The sequence below is a fragment of the Leopardus geoffroyi genome, chromosome A3 (genome assembly GCF_018350155.1).
Source record: "Leopardus geoffroyi isolate Oge1 chromosome A3, O.geoffroyi_Oge1_pat1.0, whole genome shotgun sequence".
Lineage (NCBI taxonomy): Eukaryota > Metazoa > Chordata > Mammalia > Carnivora > Felidae > Leopardus > Leopardus geoffroyi.
The window spans coordinates 9,588,249-9,607,279 of NC_059336.1; the positions used below are offsets into that span (position 1 = coordinate 9,588,249).

Sequence of the window (19,031 nt, forward strand, 5' to 3'; positions counted from 1 at the left end):
GATTGGACTGATCTCCAGGTTCAACTAACCCACCACAGTGCCCTGGTTGGGAAGAGATGCATTTGGGATACGAATTCGGACATCCTGGTCCAGAAGCCTACAGTGTTTCTCCTTCCTCTTCTGTGTCTCTATAGATCTATCCGCAAACAGTGTGTGGGAGACACAGAGAGGCACCACCCGCACCCTCCTTCAGGGTTAAGACTCGCTGCCGTCTGTCTGTTCTTGAATTCAGGGGCTGCCACAGCCGGGAAATGCCCGCCGGCCCCAGGTCATGCCCTTGGAGCAGCGGGTACAGTGACAAAGTAACGTGGGGGCATGGAGGTCTGGCCATTTCTGCCCAATGTGGGACACCATGATGGACAGTCCTGGCCCCGGAGCTCCCCACAGGGCTGGCCAAGGCTCCACTGAGCCTGCACTTCAGCTTGACCTCTGCTTCTGCGCAGTCCTGCTTCTTCCCCTTCTTTTTACAGGCGTCAATACCAATAAACATCTTAAACCTCCAATTCAGCTTCCAAAGAACTCAACCTGCCCTATACACACAGTGAGGCCTTTTAAGCCACAGAAAGGTAGACTCAAATAATTAGGTTTTAGGGCAAAAGACTCAGTTGGAGCCCAGCTCATGCACTTTCTATCTCTGTGTTGGGCAAACCGGGTAAAACCTACTGAACTGACATAAAAACAAAGATTAGTATTACTTCACGGAAACAGTCAAGACACTGTGAATAAAAATCACAGCACATCCTATAATGATCGTCCCTGATCCTGAAAGGACCCCTCACTCCAACACAGATGAGTAAGAAAGATTCTTCTGTGGCATGGGAAAATGCCCCTCCCCCCCCCCGGCCCCCCCCCCCCAGTGACTCCAGGCCCCTCTCTCTAACGGACAGCAAGTGTCATTCTTTTCCAAAAGTTTCCAAAGTCGGCATCCCCAGTAGCGGCAGAAAGTAAGGAACATTGTTATTCTTGTAACACCAGAGCTGTAGCATGTAATTAAATCATTAAGAGGCAAATTAACTCCTCTAGCGATACTCTTCTAAGTATTTGTGGGCAAACCCATTAGCATTGTGCCAGTAAATCCTGAAATTTCTTTGCAGGCAGACTGAGTAAACGCAGCATCAAAGGCAAGGGGTGGGCTGGGGAGTGTGGCCCACAGGTGGTTTGACCTCCCATGGAGATGGGCGGGTTGGGGAGGGTGGGGAACAGATAGGACGTTAATGGCATGTTGTGACTGTATTTCATAAACCCTTTGAAAATACAACTGCCGAATTTCCCCTGCTCAGAGCCGATGATACCTCTAGTCCTTCCCCAGGAAAACCACTGAAGATATTTTTCTCCTTAATTCTGCTGGATTCGTTCAGTTTGGATTCTTTGGTTTTCGGACGGGCACAGCTGGGGAGGAGGGCTACTGGGGAGTTAGAAAGGGCATCTTCCAGTGGTATACTTTGTAGCTATTTTATTTAGCCACGTTTTCAGAATAACGAATGTGAAGTTGGCTTCGATTCGGTAGCCAAATATATATTTACGCTATCGACTCAAATTCAAGCTGGCCAATCTGGTTGGCTGGCTGTGGCCTTCCATTCATCCAGGCTTGAGTATTTCAGTCAATATGTTGATCATTTATATGATGACCCTGTTTAAACCATTTAAGAAAATGTAAACAACATGAAAGTGTATTGAAGTCAACATAACTCATTATTGCCGCTTATACACTCATCAAAATCCCGAGGGGGGTGCCTGACCTGATTGGAGGTTTCCTCCAGAGTCATACAATAATTTTAGCTGTGAAAGGAAATTTTATGGCATGTAAGATTAGCCCACACTAATGCAAGGTCAAAAATAATAGAATCAATAGGCAAACTCAATACTGTTAACATTTTGAGAAAATTACTCCCAGAAAACAATGTCAACAACAGATTGAAATGGGTCTCCAAAGTCGTCCCATTGATTTCCTTTCACTTTGGTGGCAATCTCTTTCTTTTATGCAATATGGAATTTTCTTAGTCTTTTTTTTTTTTTTCAGCTCTGCTTTAAACATGGAATATTTCTGTTGTATTTTTTTATCGACTGATGTCAAGTGTTACACGTGTCAAAAAAAACTCGTGTGGTTGTTCATATTGAAGAGAACAGAATATGGAGACTCCTTTCATCATGTAAAGCCTTTGGTGGGTCTTTAATTCAGGGCTCACGTGATAAATTTGGGAGTTATTTTCATTATAGCAAGGTGTCCAAGTGTAAAGGTCAACAGAGTCATTAATAAATTAGTAACTAAATAAAAACCTTATACTAGAAACACACGGCCTTGGAAATGGTTTTATATGAGACATGCCATGTTCATGGTCATTATCTTGATGTTAGAGGGGCAGATTGTGGTTGGACACACCCAGGTTCTTTAGTGTTGTCAGTAAGTGGCCAAGCATTAGCAGTAATATAGCAACCCAAACCCACCCCAAATTCCTCTGCTCCAGACTTCCTACTTTAGTCAATGACTTCCTCACCCTCACTACCCCAATGACTGCCTTATTCAATCCAAAGCCTTGGGAATTACCAATTTTTTTCTTTCCCACAGCCAATCCATGTGGCAACTGTACCTCCAAATTATATCCAGAAACCACTCACTTCATGCCATCTCTGCTTATTCATGGCCATAGCCTCTTTCCTGTTCTCCCAGGTTCCATTTTCCATCCAACAGGCCATAGTGATAACTTTATTTATTTTTTTTTTTTACTTTGAGAGAGAGGGAGCATGAGTTAGGGAGGGGCAGAGAGAGAGAAGGAGAGAGAGAATCCCAAGCAGGTTCTGTGCTGTCAGTGCAGAGCCTGATGTGGGGCTCGAACCAACGAACCATGAGATCATGATCTGAGCTGAAATCAAGAGTCATCTGCTTAACTGACTGAGCCACCCAGGTGCCACCATAATGATCACTTTATACACAAACTAAATCCATGGACTCATCCTTGAAACTCTCTCAGTGGTGCCCACTGCACTTACAATAAAATCCAGACCTCCTTCCTGTGGCCTGCCAGGCCCTACATGGTCTAGTCCCTGCCCACCTCTCCCTCCTCACTCATCTTCAGCCTCTCCTGCCCTGACCTTCTAAGCTCCAGCCCCACAGGCCCCCTTTCATGACCTAAAACATGTCAAGCATAATCACAGGTCAAGGCCTTTGCCTAGGCTGTTCCTTCTTCCCGGCCCACCTACCTCCCAATTTTTCCATCATGGCTCCTCCTCTTCAACCAAGACTCAGCTCTCCTGGCACAGCCTCCTCTGAACATGTTGTCAAAGGATGCTCTTGGCCTCACCCTCATCTTCCTAATTACTTTTATCACCTGCATCATTTCTACAAAGTTGACATTTACTACAATGACTGAAGTGTGTAAAAAAGTGGCGGTGAAGCCGAGTATATAAATCATTTTGCCTAACATATAATGCTTCTGTTCTTAAATTTCATTACTACTGACAGCAGAAATCCCTTCATTTATCACTCAAGGGCATCATGCCTCTTTTTGTTCCATTTTCTTTTGAGTTATCTTCCGACCTCTCAAAGTTCTCTCTCGTTTCGGGGTTCTCGCCCGCTCTCCAAAACGCATTAGGGTACCATGGAAAGGTTATGTCCTCATAGCTCTGGGAAGGTGTGTCTGGCCCACCAGACCCCCTTCCACATTGGCTCCTTGTGTTTATGGTCTTCAGGCATCACACTCGCCATCCTTACTACAACTGCTGTCACATAGTGTGGCCCCCTGCTCAGTGGGCCCTCTGGGCTGGTGTCTACCAAAATGGAGCTGAACCCATGTACTCTTTTCAAGGGTTCTGTGTTGGCACCCGGTGTTAAAGACCACGAATCTCACCACTGCCTCTGGGCATAAAGTCCTAGCCCCCTAAACTTCCTTTTCCCAAACCCAGTCTTCTTCCAGGCCAAATGGTCCATACAACTCTTCCACATCCCCTTCGGTACTGTAGCTGATTGTCCCCCCCGCCCACCCATGCTGGGGTTTCCCAGGCTGCCCAATGGTATTCTCCTGCCATAAGCCAAGTCAGAGGTACCCTTGTGCCCAATACAGTGCTGCCCTGAAGGGCTTATGATTTCTCCAAACTTTGAACTAAAGAGTTGTCTAGACCCAAAGTTCTAGACAGCCTCAGACCCAGAACCAAGATGTTCCTCTCAGAATTCCTGCCTTCCTCTCTTCCTGTCACATTTCCGGGTTCCTCCTTCTGGCCCCCAAGGGCTTTTTCCATCCTATGGGATCAGAAATTCCTCTGAATTCCTAGCCTCACCTTTGCCACTCAGAGTTGCACCTTGTGGTCTGCCCACCAAGCCTCAGCTCCCGAGAGGTAAAAGCCCAGTTTGGGAAATATCAAGAGTAACAGTGATTTCCTGTCAATGCCTAGCTTTTAAGACTATGGCCTTACTAAATATCTATTTTGAAATTCAGAGCTAAGAATTGTAATTAAGATAATTATTCAATAAGTGTTGTCTGAGTATATATATATTTTTTATTTTGAGGCCATCTCAAAAGTGCAGAGAAGATGGGGCGCCTGGGTGGCTTAGTTGGTTAAGCCAACTTTGGCTCAGGTCATGATCTCATGGTTCATGGGTTCGAGCCCCACATTGAGCTCTGTGCTGACAGCTCAGAGCCTGCAGCCTGCTTCAGATTCTGTGTCTCTCTCTCTGCTCCTCCCCCACTCATACTCTGTTTCTCTCCATCTTAAAAATAAAAATAAACATTAAAAAAAATTTTTTACAAAGAATTATAAAAAAAAAGTGCAGAGAAGTTGCAAGTAATAAAAAAGAATCATTTCCCCCTGATCTCTAAGAGGAAATTGCTGACCTACTGCCCTAAACCCTTCAGTGTATATCCCCTACAAGGACATTCTCTGACATGACCACAATCGACCATCAAAATCAGGAAACTAACATGATATATTCCTACCACCTAATTCTCAGACCCCATTCATGTGTCCCCAACTGTCCTAACAATGCCTCTTGTAGTAAAAGGATCAAGTTCAGAATCACCCGTTGCTTTTGGTTCTTATGCTTCTATCCTCCTCGGTCTGGAAAGTCGCTCTGACTTTCATAACCTTGACACTGGCAGTATATAAGGCAGTAATTTTATAGACTTCCTGTGGCCCTTCTGCTGCTATCCACTTCTCTTGTGTGTAAGATGCTATAGCGTGATCTGAAGCTAGAGGTAAGAAGACAGTCTCTAACACTTCTGGGATCACGTTCTATCTCCAGCACTCCTGACTATATGGTCACGTGCAATTGACATAAAACCCTGTGCCTCAGTTTCCTTGCCAGTAGAATGAAATTAACCACCATGCTTATTTCCTGTGGCTGTTGAGAGCAGTTGGCCTGTTGAGTCAAGAATGGATAGCATACAGACTGGCTCAGAAGCTGCTCGAGTTGTCCAGGTAAGACCACGTGGGCAGAGAAATGATTGTACACAAAATCTATCTGGAGGGGTAGTCTGCAGGAACGGCTTCTAATTTTTTTTTTTAATTTTTTAAATATTTACTTATATTAGAGAGAGAGAGTATGTGTGCATGAGCAAGGGAGGGGCACAGAAAGAGGGAGACACAGAATCCAAAGCAGCTCCAGGCTCTGAGCTGTTAGCACAGAGCCTAACGTGGGGCTCCAACTCACGAACCGTGAGATCATGACCTGAACCCAAATCGGACGCTCAACTGACAGAACCACCCAGGGGCCCTGGACTGACTTCTAAGTAGGATAGAGGGAATAAGGCAAAGAGACAACTCAAGGATGACTTCTTAGAAGTATGCAAATGATTTCACATGAGAAGCAAAATAGCACTTTAGCTATGGAGAGCTGATATTCTTAGAATCTCCGTTAATAACACGACACATCGTCGGTAACAAGGACTGTAGACGCACAATAGAATTTAATCGCTGGTACCACAATCTCACAATAGGAAATTACAATGCCTCAAATTTAATGGGTTTCATTTTTCAAAGTGAATATTTTGCTTTTACAATCTCTCACCGCCAAGGATGCTCTCCGATTAGAACCAACCAGAGGCTCCTTTTATCTGGAAACAAGGCTCTTGGCTATTTACACAGACTGGTTAGCTTTGTCCAACTGAAACAAAGGCCCCTGGCATTCCTCTTTCTTCTTTATGGTCTAATCCCTTTGATTGCTTTAGAAAGGGCTGCGAATTTCTTTTCATCTTAGCAAGACAGTGATGGTAGGGTGAGAAGACACATGAAAGACGTGAGTTCTAGTCCACCAACCCCAGAAATTGCGTGGGTCACCCAAAATCTGATCCCCAGCCTCCTCCATGGACTTAATATTGCATCCTGCATATATTTATTAAGCATGCACTAATTATCAGGCTCAGTTATATATTGGGGATACAGGAGTGCAAATAAGCATCCTGGTCCCTGACCTCACAGACCTCATAGGAGATAGACATCCCCTCCCCATCCACAAACAAAACGGATGATAAAATACAAAACCTTGAGATAAATGTTTTGTAAAATTACATTTACAGGAAAATGTAAATATTATTAGCATTTGTGTAAGTTCTCTATCTGCAGTCTCTTAAACGTTTCCACGAAATTTCTAACATTATCAATTACAACTCAAAACGCTTTTCTTACGTATTCTGAAGAAACGGTCATGTAGGGTTGTCCAGGTCTATAATCCTCTCTCTGGAACACCTTAGGGCCAATATATCTCAAATTCAGGTATTACTGGATCTCAGGTGATTTGGTGGAGATTTATTAAGTTAACACTCCCAGATGGGACTGGGACATTATAAAAATATACAGATATTATATATGTATATATGTGTATAGATATAGAAATAGACATAGAGATAGAGATAGAGAGATAGAGATAGAGATAGAGATAGAGATAGAGATAGAGATAGAGATAGAGATAGAGATAGAGATAGAGATAGAGATAGAGATAGAGATAGATACAGATCAGGCTAGTTCATGTGGTTGTTTTGGATTTCAAAATTGCATTCAAGGAATTGTGATCATAGAGCACATATTGTCTGAAATAAGTAGGACATGTATTGGGCCTTAAAACTCAAATTTATCAAAGATATTCATTACAATTGCATTCGCTACAATGGTATTTGCCCCATAGATAACCTAGCTTTATAAATACATTTAAAGCACCTCCAGGTCCATTAATATTTCATTGATCCATAAACCACTTCCAAGTACTTATATTTATCAGCCTCATAGAAAGCTATATCTGATGTAGAAACTACACACACACACGTGCACACACACACACAGGGACAACTTCAGACTCTGCTGCTATTTTCACATGATCTTCTCCCTGAGTATCTCTTTGCCTTTTTACAAGGATGTCAATCATATGGGATTAAAGATTCACCCTACTCCAGTATGACCACATCCTAACTAATTATATATGGAACAACGTTATGCTCAAATAGAGGTCATATTTTAGAGATTCTAGGTGTTAGGATTTCAACATATCCTTTTTGGGGACACAATTCAATCCACAACAACTGGTATAGTCATAATTAAACATATGGGTCTTTGCAGACAGAACGAGTGAAATTCGATCATATTGGTTTAGATAAAAGAGGAGAACGGATAGGTTTACATACCTGGGCATAGAAGAGTAAATGTAGCTTCAGAAATAGCTGGATCCAGGAGCCAAAGGCCGTCCCACAGGTTGCATCGCTATAGGTCTCTAAGCTCTCATTTCCATTGTGTTTGGCTTCATGTTTTGATGAGTTTTCTCTGTGTGGTAGCCCCTAGAAATTACAGGATTGCATTACCTAGAAATTCTATTAAGCACAAGTATAGCAGATGAGGACTTGTCTTCCTCTGGTTCCTGCCAAGTGTAAGACTGAATATTAATGTAATACTTTGGGTCAGATGACCACCTGAACCTGTTGCTGTGCTAATTTGCTCAGCCTAGACACGTGCCCAGAAACAGAAGCGGAAACAGAAGCGGGGTCAGCGCTGTCTACAACTCACAGTGTGAGAATGCGGAAAAAGAATGATAGCACAGAAACTCATAACCAGCAGTGTTGGGATAGAAAACACGGTGGATATTTAATACAGATAATGTTCCATTCTTTTTTATGGCTGAGTAATATTCCATTGTATAAATACACCACATCTTTATCCATTCATTTATTGATGAACGTTTTTGTTGCTTCCATATCTATTCTAAATAATGCTGCTATAAACATAGAGGTACATGTATCTTTTGGAATTAGTACTTTCATTTTCTTTGGGTAAATACCCAGGAATGGAATTATGGAATCATATGATAATTCCATTTTTAACTTTTTGAGGAACCTCTATACCGTCTTCCCCAGTGGCTACCCCCGCTTGCATTCCCACCAACAGTGCACGAGGGTTCCTTTTTTTTTCCACGTCCTCGCCAACACTCATTGTTTCTTGTGGTTTTCATTTTAGCCATTCTGACAGGTGGGAGGCTTGTTGTTTTGATTTGCATTTCTCCAATGAGCAATGTTGAGCATCTTCTTCATGTGTGTGTTGGCCATCTGGATGTCTTCTTCAGAAAAAGGTCTATCCGTGTTCTCTGCCCACTTTTTAATTGGATTACGTGTTTTTTTGAGTTTGTATAAGTTGAGTTGTATAAGTTCTTTATATATTTTGGAAATTAACCTCTGATTGAGTACATCATTTGCAAATATCTTCTCCCGTTTAGTGGATTGTCTCTTCGTTTTGTTGACGGTTTCCTTTGCTGGGCAGAAGAGTTTCACTTCGTTGCAGTTCCGATCCCTCCTTTCTTGTGATCTAAGTGTCGTGCATGGTCCCCAAGCACATCTCTCTTTTCTCATAAGCAAAAGTTTTTTCTCTTCTCTTTTTGCAAAAGTATGATCAGACAGTCGGTGGACAAAAAATTATTAGGTCAAGCTACCTGGCTGCTACTATTCTAATGACAATGTTTAAATGCCCACATTTCACCCAGGGCCCCAGCAACAGCCTCAGAAAGGATGTGGTTTCCAAGGAAGAAGGGTATGCTCAAAAAATTCCAACCATTCGTTTTCTGCCATTCTAATGTCACTTGACGAAAGATGCTGCTCAAAGAATATGTCGATAGCAGCTGGGTTCACCAGCTTTTGCCAACACATTGTAGAAGAGTTTGTGATTTTAATCAAAATTTGTCATCCACCCAGAACTTAAGAAACGAATTTTCATCAAAGGGAAATTTAAGCTTCTGAAAGTTACCTAGCCCCAGAGCCACGAGGGTGAACTCTAGGTCCAAAAAGAAAATAAACATCAATCGTGACAATTATTTTGCCAAATGATCTTAAACTGTAGTGCATGGAGAAGGCTTCCATAAATGTCAGCCGCCACACCAACAGGCGGCGCTGTCCCCATACTGGCCTTTTTCTTGTTAAAAATGCACGTCAATATGCAAAATGGAAGCGTCCCGGATCAACGCCAAGCACACTCTCCATTTCTAGAGGCTCCCAAAATAATCTGCAGAAAGTGGAATTCAAGGGAAAATTTTGTTTTGCTGGAGGCAGGTACACAGAACCTTTAAGAACCATCTTATCTGAGGATTTGTGCTTACTCTTATTTCAATGGATTCAGACCTGAACTTCCTTCAAAATAAGATGCAGGTGAGTGGGATAGCAAAACATTCTGCAATATCTCATTCACACAGAGGTCACTTCTCTGCCAACTTCCATCACCTAGAGTAAAACCCCAGAAAAACCCAACAAAATGCAAAAGAAATGGTCTTCAGCGTAGCCCAAATAGATGTTGCCAAATCCAACCATTTTGCTAATGAGAGAGCAACACTCAGAATGTATGGACTGTTATGCAACTTTTCGTAAAAATCTAACCGTCTCAGTGTATCAGTCAAGGGCCCATCAGAAATGAGACGGCATTCTCCAATTGGGATAATTCACAGAGAACTTAGTAAAGGCAACGTTTACAAAGGAGCTTGGTGTAGGGAAGTTGAAGGAGGTGTTCCCACCCCTAGGCCTGGACTAGGGAAGGAGACGTTTCCAGAATCAGGAAGAAGTTGTATGGAAAAGGCTACCTTGAAAGGAACAGTGGCCTTCGAGGAAACAACCAGCTGAGACAACCCCACAGGAAGGCCCCTAGGAAATCAATATGGCGGCCGTACTCTCTTCTTTCCTGTCTCTTGTCAGGCTTGCCCAATTGAAAGCTGGAGAGGAAAGAAACCCGTTGATGCCGCCCCTAAAGGTCGGGAGTGGAGAGCAGATCTACAGGAGCAAACTGATATCTAGCACGCTTGATGGATAACTGTGGGTTTCTCAGTCCACGGCAACGTGGGGAAACCAGAAGTGGCTACATTAGATACAGCACGTGGCTATACCCGGAGGAATACAACAATGAAGGGAAAACAACACGTACAGCAGGCACCAAGACATTCCAATATGTGGATGGCTCATTCCAAGAGTACAAGTTGTCTCCCCAAAGGAATTCAAGTCAAAATCATTACAAATGGGAAAATTTAGGGGAGGCGCCCGGTTCCCCAGGGTGTCATCACCATAGTATAGATGCCTCAATAATTTAATAACAAGTAGCCCAGGAAAGTTTATGAAGAATTCTATGAACTCATCTTAGGCAAGCAGAGATCTGCTCGGGACATGTTGTAAGGTTTCTGCCCAAAGTGGTTGAAATTGCTTTGCTAATTCATGAGAGGCACAGTCATAACTGACATTTTACTGAGCTCTTACTACACACTGGGAACTTCACATGCAAACACCATTTCGGCCCCACACCAGCCTCAGGAGCTAATGTGATCATTCCCTTCACATTTCCCACAGGGCAGTTGAGTAAGTAATTGTCCAAGATCCCAAAGCCAGGGAGAGATGGTGCCAGTTTCAAACCCAGGCACTCTGGACCCAGAGCCTGAGATTCTAACCAAACTCAGAACACCCCCCACCGCTAGCCCACACTTCCAGCATCTGCTATCTCTACAGCACAATGCAAAGGAGATGATTTTAAAAAGAGAGAGACAGAAGAGAAGAGGAGAAGGAAGGAGGAAGGGAGGGAGGGAGGGAGGGAGGGAGGGAAGGAAGGAAGGAAGGAAGGAAGGAAGGAAGGAGGGAAGGAAGGAAGGAAGGAGGGAAGGAAGGACGGGAGGGAGAAGTGAGGGAAGGAGGGAGGGAGGGGGAGGGAGGGAGGGAGGAAGGAAGGAAGGAAGGGAGGGAGGGAGGGAGGGAGGGTGGGAGGAAGGGAGGAAGGGAGGAAGGAAGGAAGGAAGGAAGGAAGGAAGGAAGGAAGGAAGGAAGACGGGTAGTAATTCAGCGAGTCTGCAGTATAGAAAAGTAACACCTGGAATATTGATTTTATATTGTTGGGTGACACCTTACCAACATTTAGCAGCTTACAACCCCACCCAGTTAGCAGCCATCGGTTCTGTAGGCCAGAAGTACGGACACGGCATGGCTGGCATTTCTGCTCAGGAGCATAAGAAGCTGAAACCCAGGGGTCAGCTGAGTGGCACTCATGCCTGGAGGCTCTGGGGAAGGATCTATTTCCTAGCTCATTCAGGTTGTTGACATATTTCAGTTCCTTAAGATTGGAGGATCTCTCGGGGCCCCCCGGGGGGGGCTCGGTCGGTTGAGCGTCCGACTTCAACTCAGGTCATGATCTTGTGGTTCGTGGGTTCGAGCCCCGTGTCAGGCTCTGGGCTGACAGCTCAGAGCCTGGAGCCTGCTTTGGATTCTGTGTCTCCCCCTCTCTCTCTGCCCCTCCCCATGCTCATGCTGTCTCTCTCTCTCTCTCTCTCTCAAAAATAAATTAAAAAAACGTTAAAAAAATTAAAAAAAAAAAAAGATCGGAGGATCGCAAGTCCCCATTTCTTCCTGGCTGTTGGCAGGGACCACTCCCAGCTCATCAAGGCCTCCCACACTCCCTGCCCTGTGGTCCTTTCCATCTTCATGGCTGTCATTGGAAACACTCCCTCATGTGGAATTGTTTCATTCTTGGAATCTCTGCCTTCAGTCTTTTTCAAGGACTCGCCTGATTAGATCAGGCCCACCCAGGACAATCTCCCTATCATAAGGTCAACTGACTACGCATCTTCATTTACACTGGCAAAATCCTTTTTTCCACCGGAGTGATCTTTCACCGTATTCATAGATTCCTCCCACACTCAAGGGACAGGGATTACCCAGGGCAAGCATCACTGAGAGCCCTATTAGCATTCTGCCTGCCATCCCTGGCATCAGCATAGAGCGATCTCAAAGCTGGAGCTGGCTCCCCCCACTTCTAATACTGCACACGGAGACAACGTTAGCTCTGCAACCCTGGACTACACCTGTCTTCCGTAAACCCAGCCCCTTTTTTGTCGAGGTGGTACTTTCTCTGAACCTCAGAGAAGTTTCTTCTGCTGATGTCAGAAACCCAACAGCGTGTACCTCCTAGGCTGGCGGTGCAGAGCGAGAAGTAAATCCACATGACTACCTAGCCCAGCACCTGGCAAGGAGTAGGCCCTGCGTTCCTCTCAGCTATCAGAATTAGCACTAGCGTTGCCGTTAAGATCTTCATCGCTATTCAGTTTTGAACGATTTCACCAGAATTGAGAGGGGGCCCGGGGTTGAGTTCATAGCACAGCTCAGGAATCTCCGTCGTGGCTGGTGTGTTTTCACATGGATCCTGGGAACAATAAGCCTGGTCACTGATGCATCAACTCAGGAATAAAAGCAAGTGGCCCCTGGCAAGAAAGGAACAAGAATATCTCACATTCCAGCTCCATTTACAAGACGGCTTATCGCCCTTTGCAGATTCCTCAGACAACAAGAGCACAAAGGCTTCCAGGGAGGAAAGCCTGAGATATTCTAATATCTGGACAAAAACGTTTGTAAGATTCTTCAGAGCACATGGTCTCCGCCCAACGCCAACCAGCAACTGAAACCTGCCCCTCCCCACCCCCCCACCCCCCTCCCCGCCATCCATTTACTAGCAAAAACTTCTCTTTGGCGTCCGCTTTAGTTTAAACAGCATTGACTGTCAGACTACTTCCTTCTAGACACAACTTATTCCAGCTCCTTCTGCATCTTTGCTCAAGGGAAGGCACTAAAGGAGATAAGGCGTGGGGCTGTTCACTACTGGGGACGGTGTCCTTTGTGGAAGCATCGCCCTCTTTAACGGGTGAGGGGCAAGGAAGCATCTTCTGATTGTGTCTGGAGCACTGGCCTCCAAAATGGAAAACAGGCAGGAAAAAAAGACAACATTAGACTTTCTATTCATACTTGTTGTCATACTAAAAAAAAAAAAAAAAAAAAAAAAAAAAAAAAAACAACAACAACAACAACAAATTGTGCTTTGTTGTATTTTAATAAAACAGATTGACACTTGCCTCACTCGGTCTGTGTCGGTTGCATAGGGTGTTACAGGAATCCTGGAAGAAAACAGGGGGGTTGGGGGCGAAGGGACAGTGGAGTTCTGATTGTCTCTAGGCTATAGCTTCTTGAGGCTTCTTGCAATGGACGTGTGCCCAGTAATGTGAATTCGCATATGCCATTGTCTACTCTTCACTACAGCACCTCTCACAGAAAGTACCAGTGGCTTTAAAATTCCTGCCAAGAAACCTGAATTGAAGAAAGTTCCAACAATGCAAGCATCTGCATACAACCAGGAAGGGGCTAAGCTGTGGCTTCTATCCCCAGGATGAAATTTTCTGTTACCGTGTTGGCAGGAAACAGAACAAAACAAAAACGAAAACGAAAACAAACAACAGTGATGTTGAGCTCAGATCTGTCGAGAAATCGAAGCAAAACCCCATAAAGTTATCAAGAAGACTATTTAAAATATAGATTCACATTTGAGGCGCCTGAGTGACTCATTCAGTTAAGCGTCCGACTCTTGGTTTCAGCTCAGGTCATGATCTCATGGTTCCTTGGTTCAATCCCAGCCTCAGGCTCCATGCTGCTGCTGCGGAGCCTGCTTGGGATTCTTTGTCTCTCTCCCTCTCTCTCTGCCCCTCCCCTGCTTGCTCTCTCTCTCTAAAATAAATAAACATAAAATAAAATAAAATAAAATAAAATAAAATAAAATAAAATAAAATAAAATACTAGATTTACTTTTAGATCCATGGTCCAATATTTTCTGTACTAGAATATAGGCTCCAGAAGGGTCAGGACATCATTTCTTCCAACACTCCTCCACATTCTTAGCCTGACACATAGTAGGTGTTCTATAAATATCTATTCTTCAATGACTGAATCTTTAATGATGAGTGGGGCAGATTATATTTTCCAACAATATCCCTGACAACATCTCCCGCCCACATGCCGGTCCACAATACAGTGCCACGATTTGCTCGTTAAGAGGCATGGTCTAATTCTCCACTTCTTGAATGTGGGCAGGCTTAGCACCACTTTGATGGACAGTTTATGGAGGAAGAAATGCTGTGTGACTTTGGAGACTAAGTCAAGCAAAGCCAGGCAGCTTCCCCATTGGGTTCTCTTGGGATGCCTGTTCTAAGAAGCAAACTGTCAGGTAAGAAATCCAGCTACACTGAGACCATCATAGTGGAGAGACCATATGGCTGTGCTCTGCTCAATGGCCCCATCCGAGCCCCAGGGCCCCTGTGGATGTCCATATGACCGCCTCCTCAGCCAGCAATGGACTGCACCACATGGCGGGCTCCAAACGAGGACCACTGAGTTGAGCCCTTTCCTAATTCCTGCCCCAGAAATCGTGACAAAATAAAACTGTTGGTTTAAACCACTAAATGTGGGGATAGTTGGGTACACAGCAGTAGGTGTCCAGAACAATGGACTTCATCCCAAGTACATGTTAGGTCTTGGTGTTTTTAAAGAGTGGTATAAAACCATCACAAGGGGCACCTGGGTGTCTCAATCGGTTGAGCATCCAACTTTGGCTCAGGTCGTGATCTCGTGGTTCGAGAGTTTGAGCCCAGCATCGGGCTTGATTCTGTCAGTGTGGAGCCCACTTAGGATTCTCTGCCCCTCCCCAGCTCACCCTCTCTGTGTTTCTCAGAATTAAATAAACATTAAAAAAAAAATCACAAGTCATCAAACACGTAAAACTAAGCATGCAGTTCATTGCTAATACTAATTTTCTTTAGTGAGAACAAAGAGGTCCCTGCCCTATTAATGAATAATTCGATTATAGATCATTTCAGTTTTAACTTACTGAAAACTCTTTTTATATATGCTTTACAGTAGATAATAAGATATCAGTACCTTAGTGCAAATATATAATTTGTAAATAAATATACAAAATATTGGTGGCGCATGCTCCAAGTATATTAAAATTGGGGTACATGATCAACTTACCAGCCACTGAGAAATTAACAAAACAAATTAAACCTAGCGCAACTCTCTGCATAACATTTCAGAATCTTCCTGGACTTCTCTCACCCTGGCCTGAGCCTTGCTTTAAGAAATCCCATCTTGGGGCGCCTGGGTGGCACAGTCGGTTAAGCGTCCGACTTCAGCCAGGTCACGATCTCACGGTCCGTGAGTTCGAGCCCCGCGTCGGGCTCTGGGCTGATGGCTCAGAGCCTGGAGCCTGTTTCCGATTCTGTGTCTCCCTCTCTCTCTGCCCCTCCCCCGTTCATGCTCTGTCTCTCTCTGTCCCAAAAATAAATAAACGTTGAAAAAAAAAAAAAAAAGAAATCCCATCTTACCAAAAACAATAAGATACCTAGGAATAATCCTAACCAAAGAGGTAAAAGATCTTTACTCTGAAAACCACAGAACACATATGGAAAAAATCCAAGAGGACACAAAGAAATGGAAACATATTCCATGTTCGTGGATGGGAAGAACAAACTTTGCTAAAATGTCAATACTACCCAAAGCAATCTATACAGTTAATGCAACCCCTATAAAAATACCGCCAGAATTTTTCACAGAGCTAAAACAAACAATCCTAAAATTTGTATGGAACCACAAAGGACCTCGGATAGCCAAAGCAATCCAGAAAGCAAAGCTGGAGGCATCACAATTCTGGATTTCAAGCTATGTTACAAGGATGTAATCATCAAGACAGTATGGTGTCAGCACGAAAACAGACACATAGATCAATGGAACAAAATAGGAAACCCAGAAATGGGCCCACAACTATATAGTCAAGTAGTCTTTGACAAAGCAGGAAAGAATAGCCAATGGAAAAAAGGCAGTTCCTTCAACAAATGGTGTTGAGAAGACTGGATGGTAACATGCAAAAGAATAAAATCGGACCAGTTTCTTACACCATACACAAAACCAAATTCAAAATGGATGAAAGACCTAAATGTGCGACAGGAAACCATCAAAATCCTGGAGGACAACGCAGGCAGCAACCTCTTTGACATCAGCTGTAGCAACTTCCCACTAGACACGTCACCGGAGGGAAGGGAAACAAAAGCAAAAATGAACTACTGAGACCTCATAAAGATAAAAAGCTTCTGCACAGCGAAAGAAACATTCAACAAGACTAAAAGGCAGCCTACGCTATAGGAGAAGATATTTGTAAATGATATATCCAAAATCTACAAAGAATTTATCAATCTCAACACCCCTCCCCCAAAAAAACAAATCATCCAGCAAAGAAATGGGCAGAAGACATGAATAGACACTTTTCCAAAGAAAACATCCAGATGGCTAACAGACACAGGTGGAGATGCTCAACATCATTCATCATCAGGGAAAGACAAATCAAAACCACAATGAGATACCACCTCACACCTGTCAGAATGGCTCACATTCCCAAGACACGAGACAACAGGTTTTGGCGAGGATGCAGAGAAAGAGGAACTCTCTTGCACTGTTGGTGGGAATGCATACTGGAGCAGCTGCTCTGGAAAACAGTGTGGAGTTTCCTCAAAACATTAAAAACAGAACTATCCTATGATCCAGCACTTGTACTACTAGGTATTTACCCAAAGGATATAAAAATACAGATTCAAAGGGGCACGTGCACCCCGATGTTTATGGCAGCCTTTTCATCCGTAGCCAGACTATGGAAAGAGTCCAAATGTTCATCGACTGATGAAAAAGGAAGACATGATGTGTGTGTGTATACACACACACACACACACACACACACACACACACTGGAATATTACTCAGCCATCAGAAAGAATGAAATCTCGCCATGTGCAACGACGTGGACAAAGCTAGAGTATATTATGCTAAGTGAAATTACTCAGAGAAAGACAAATACCATATGATTTCAATCATATATGGAATTTAAGAGACAAAACAGATGAACATATGGGAAGGGGAAAAAAGAGAGGTAAACAAACCATTAGAGACTCTTAACTATAGAGAACAAACTGAGGGTTGATGGAGGAAGGTGGGAGGGGGATGGGCTGGATGGGTGGCGGGGATAAAGGAGGGTGCTGGTTGTGGTGAGCACTGGGTGTTGTATGTAAGCGACGAATGACTGAATTCTACTCCTGAACCAATATTGCACTGTATGTAAACTAAATGGAATTTAAATAAAAGTTAAAAAAAAAAAAAAGAAATCTCATCCTGAGTACTTAGAAAAGCAATGTGTGTTACAGTTGCCAGACTTCTCGGGTTCAAATCTCTGTTCTGTTCCTTACTAGCTCCGTGTGTTTGGGCAAATTACTCTACCCTTTCTGAGCCTGCTCCCTAATTTGTAAAAGAGGGGATTAGAAGACGAGCTACTTCATAGGATTGCTGTGAAAATCCGAGAAAATAATTTCCATGAAGAACCTACCTGGCATGGTATGTGGGTGTTGGAATCACCATGAGCCACACCCAATAAATATCAGCGGCCATTATCATTTGGGAAACCTCCTAAAAAACACACAACAGGCAGGAAAACCACATGAAATGGGACTGTGTATTAGACTCTAAGGGGTATTCCAGAAAGACTCATATGGGGAAGGTGCTCAGTCCTATAAAGAAAAACAATAATTTCTCTGCAAAAGGTCTCTGAACATATCAGCTGTCCCAGGATTCAGTGCCCAACACCAAAGCAAAGGGGTGGCAGGGTAGAGAGAGAAGAGAAGGAAGGCTTATTCCGAGCTCGGGACACATTCAAAATGACGCTCACATTTTATATCTGGAGTTTGAGAAAATGATTCCTCAGACTCTGTTTGGATAGGAATCGTGAACCCACCACCAGGAACCCCGGGAATGCCTACAGGACCTGCATACACGGTTCTTTCCCTGCCTACCTTCGAACCTCTGCCCTCCACGGGCAACCTGCTGCCATCTCTTGACCGAGTCAATAATGTTGTGGGATCTTTTTTTGGAAGATATAATACCACAGTGGGTAGAGGAGTGGAATTTCCAAGAGAAAGGTTTTAATTGGGGGAAAAAAAGAATGTGTTTCAGGAGTTTTCCCTTTAAAGACTGTTTGACTCCAGTGACTGGGAGAAATCACGGTGGCCACAAGTCACGTCACAGTGGCATCCTCTTCCTTCCAATAGGAGGAGGATTGGTTCAAATACTGCCAACCGGCAATGAAGAAGACACAATAATTTTTTTAAATATCTATTTATTTACTTTTGAGAGACAGAGGAGAGGGAGAGCAGGGGAGGGCCAGAGAGAGAGGGAGAGAGAGAAGCCCAAGCAGTCTCTGTGTTGTCAGCACAGAGCCCAACTCGGGGCTCAGTCTCACAAACCGTGAGGTCACGACCTGAGGCGAAATCGAGAGTCGGATGCTTAACTGACTGTGTCACCCAGGTGCCCCAGGAGGCACAATAATAAAGCTTTGTTGTCACATCAAATTCTACTGGGATGGACTGGGAGTCTGCCATTTGCAACTGCTTCTCCGCAAGCATGGCAACTTTTCTCTAGAACTTTCTGTGAGACATGTGACCATCAGTAGTCTCACTGTAGCTCTTAAAGTGCCCTAAATCCTTCCCGTAGTTCCTAACCCACAGGAATGGGAAGTGCTTACCCCATTTTAACAAAGTTCTTAAATCACAGACAAAGGTAAACACGTTGTTTTGCAAAAAGAAAAAAAAAAATACCATACATCAAGTGGGAAGATAACAATAGACAAGAATGCTTGCAACACGTTTGGCAATCCTTAGTCCTTAAAATGCAAAGAGTTCCTACAAATAAATAAGTAAA

At 43.8% G+C, this 19,031-nt stretch overlaps 1 long non-coding RNA gene across 2 annotated transcripts in view; it reads right to left on the reverse strand.

The window, feature by feature from the left end:
* LOC123579995 overlaps window positions 1-19,031 on the reverse strand; it is a 297,127-nt gene that overhangs the window by 136,809 nt on the left and 141,287 nt on the right. For both annotated transcript variants that reach the window (XR_006703059.1, XR_006703058.1), the window contains one exon: window positions 7,605-7,754. This is a non-coding gene — a long non-coding RNA (uncharacterized LOC123579995). The remainder of the gene's footprint in view (window positions 1-7,604; window positions 7,755-19,031) is intronic.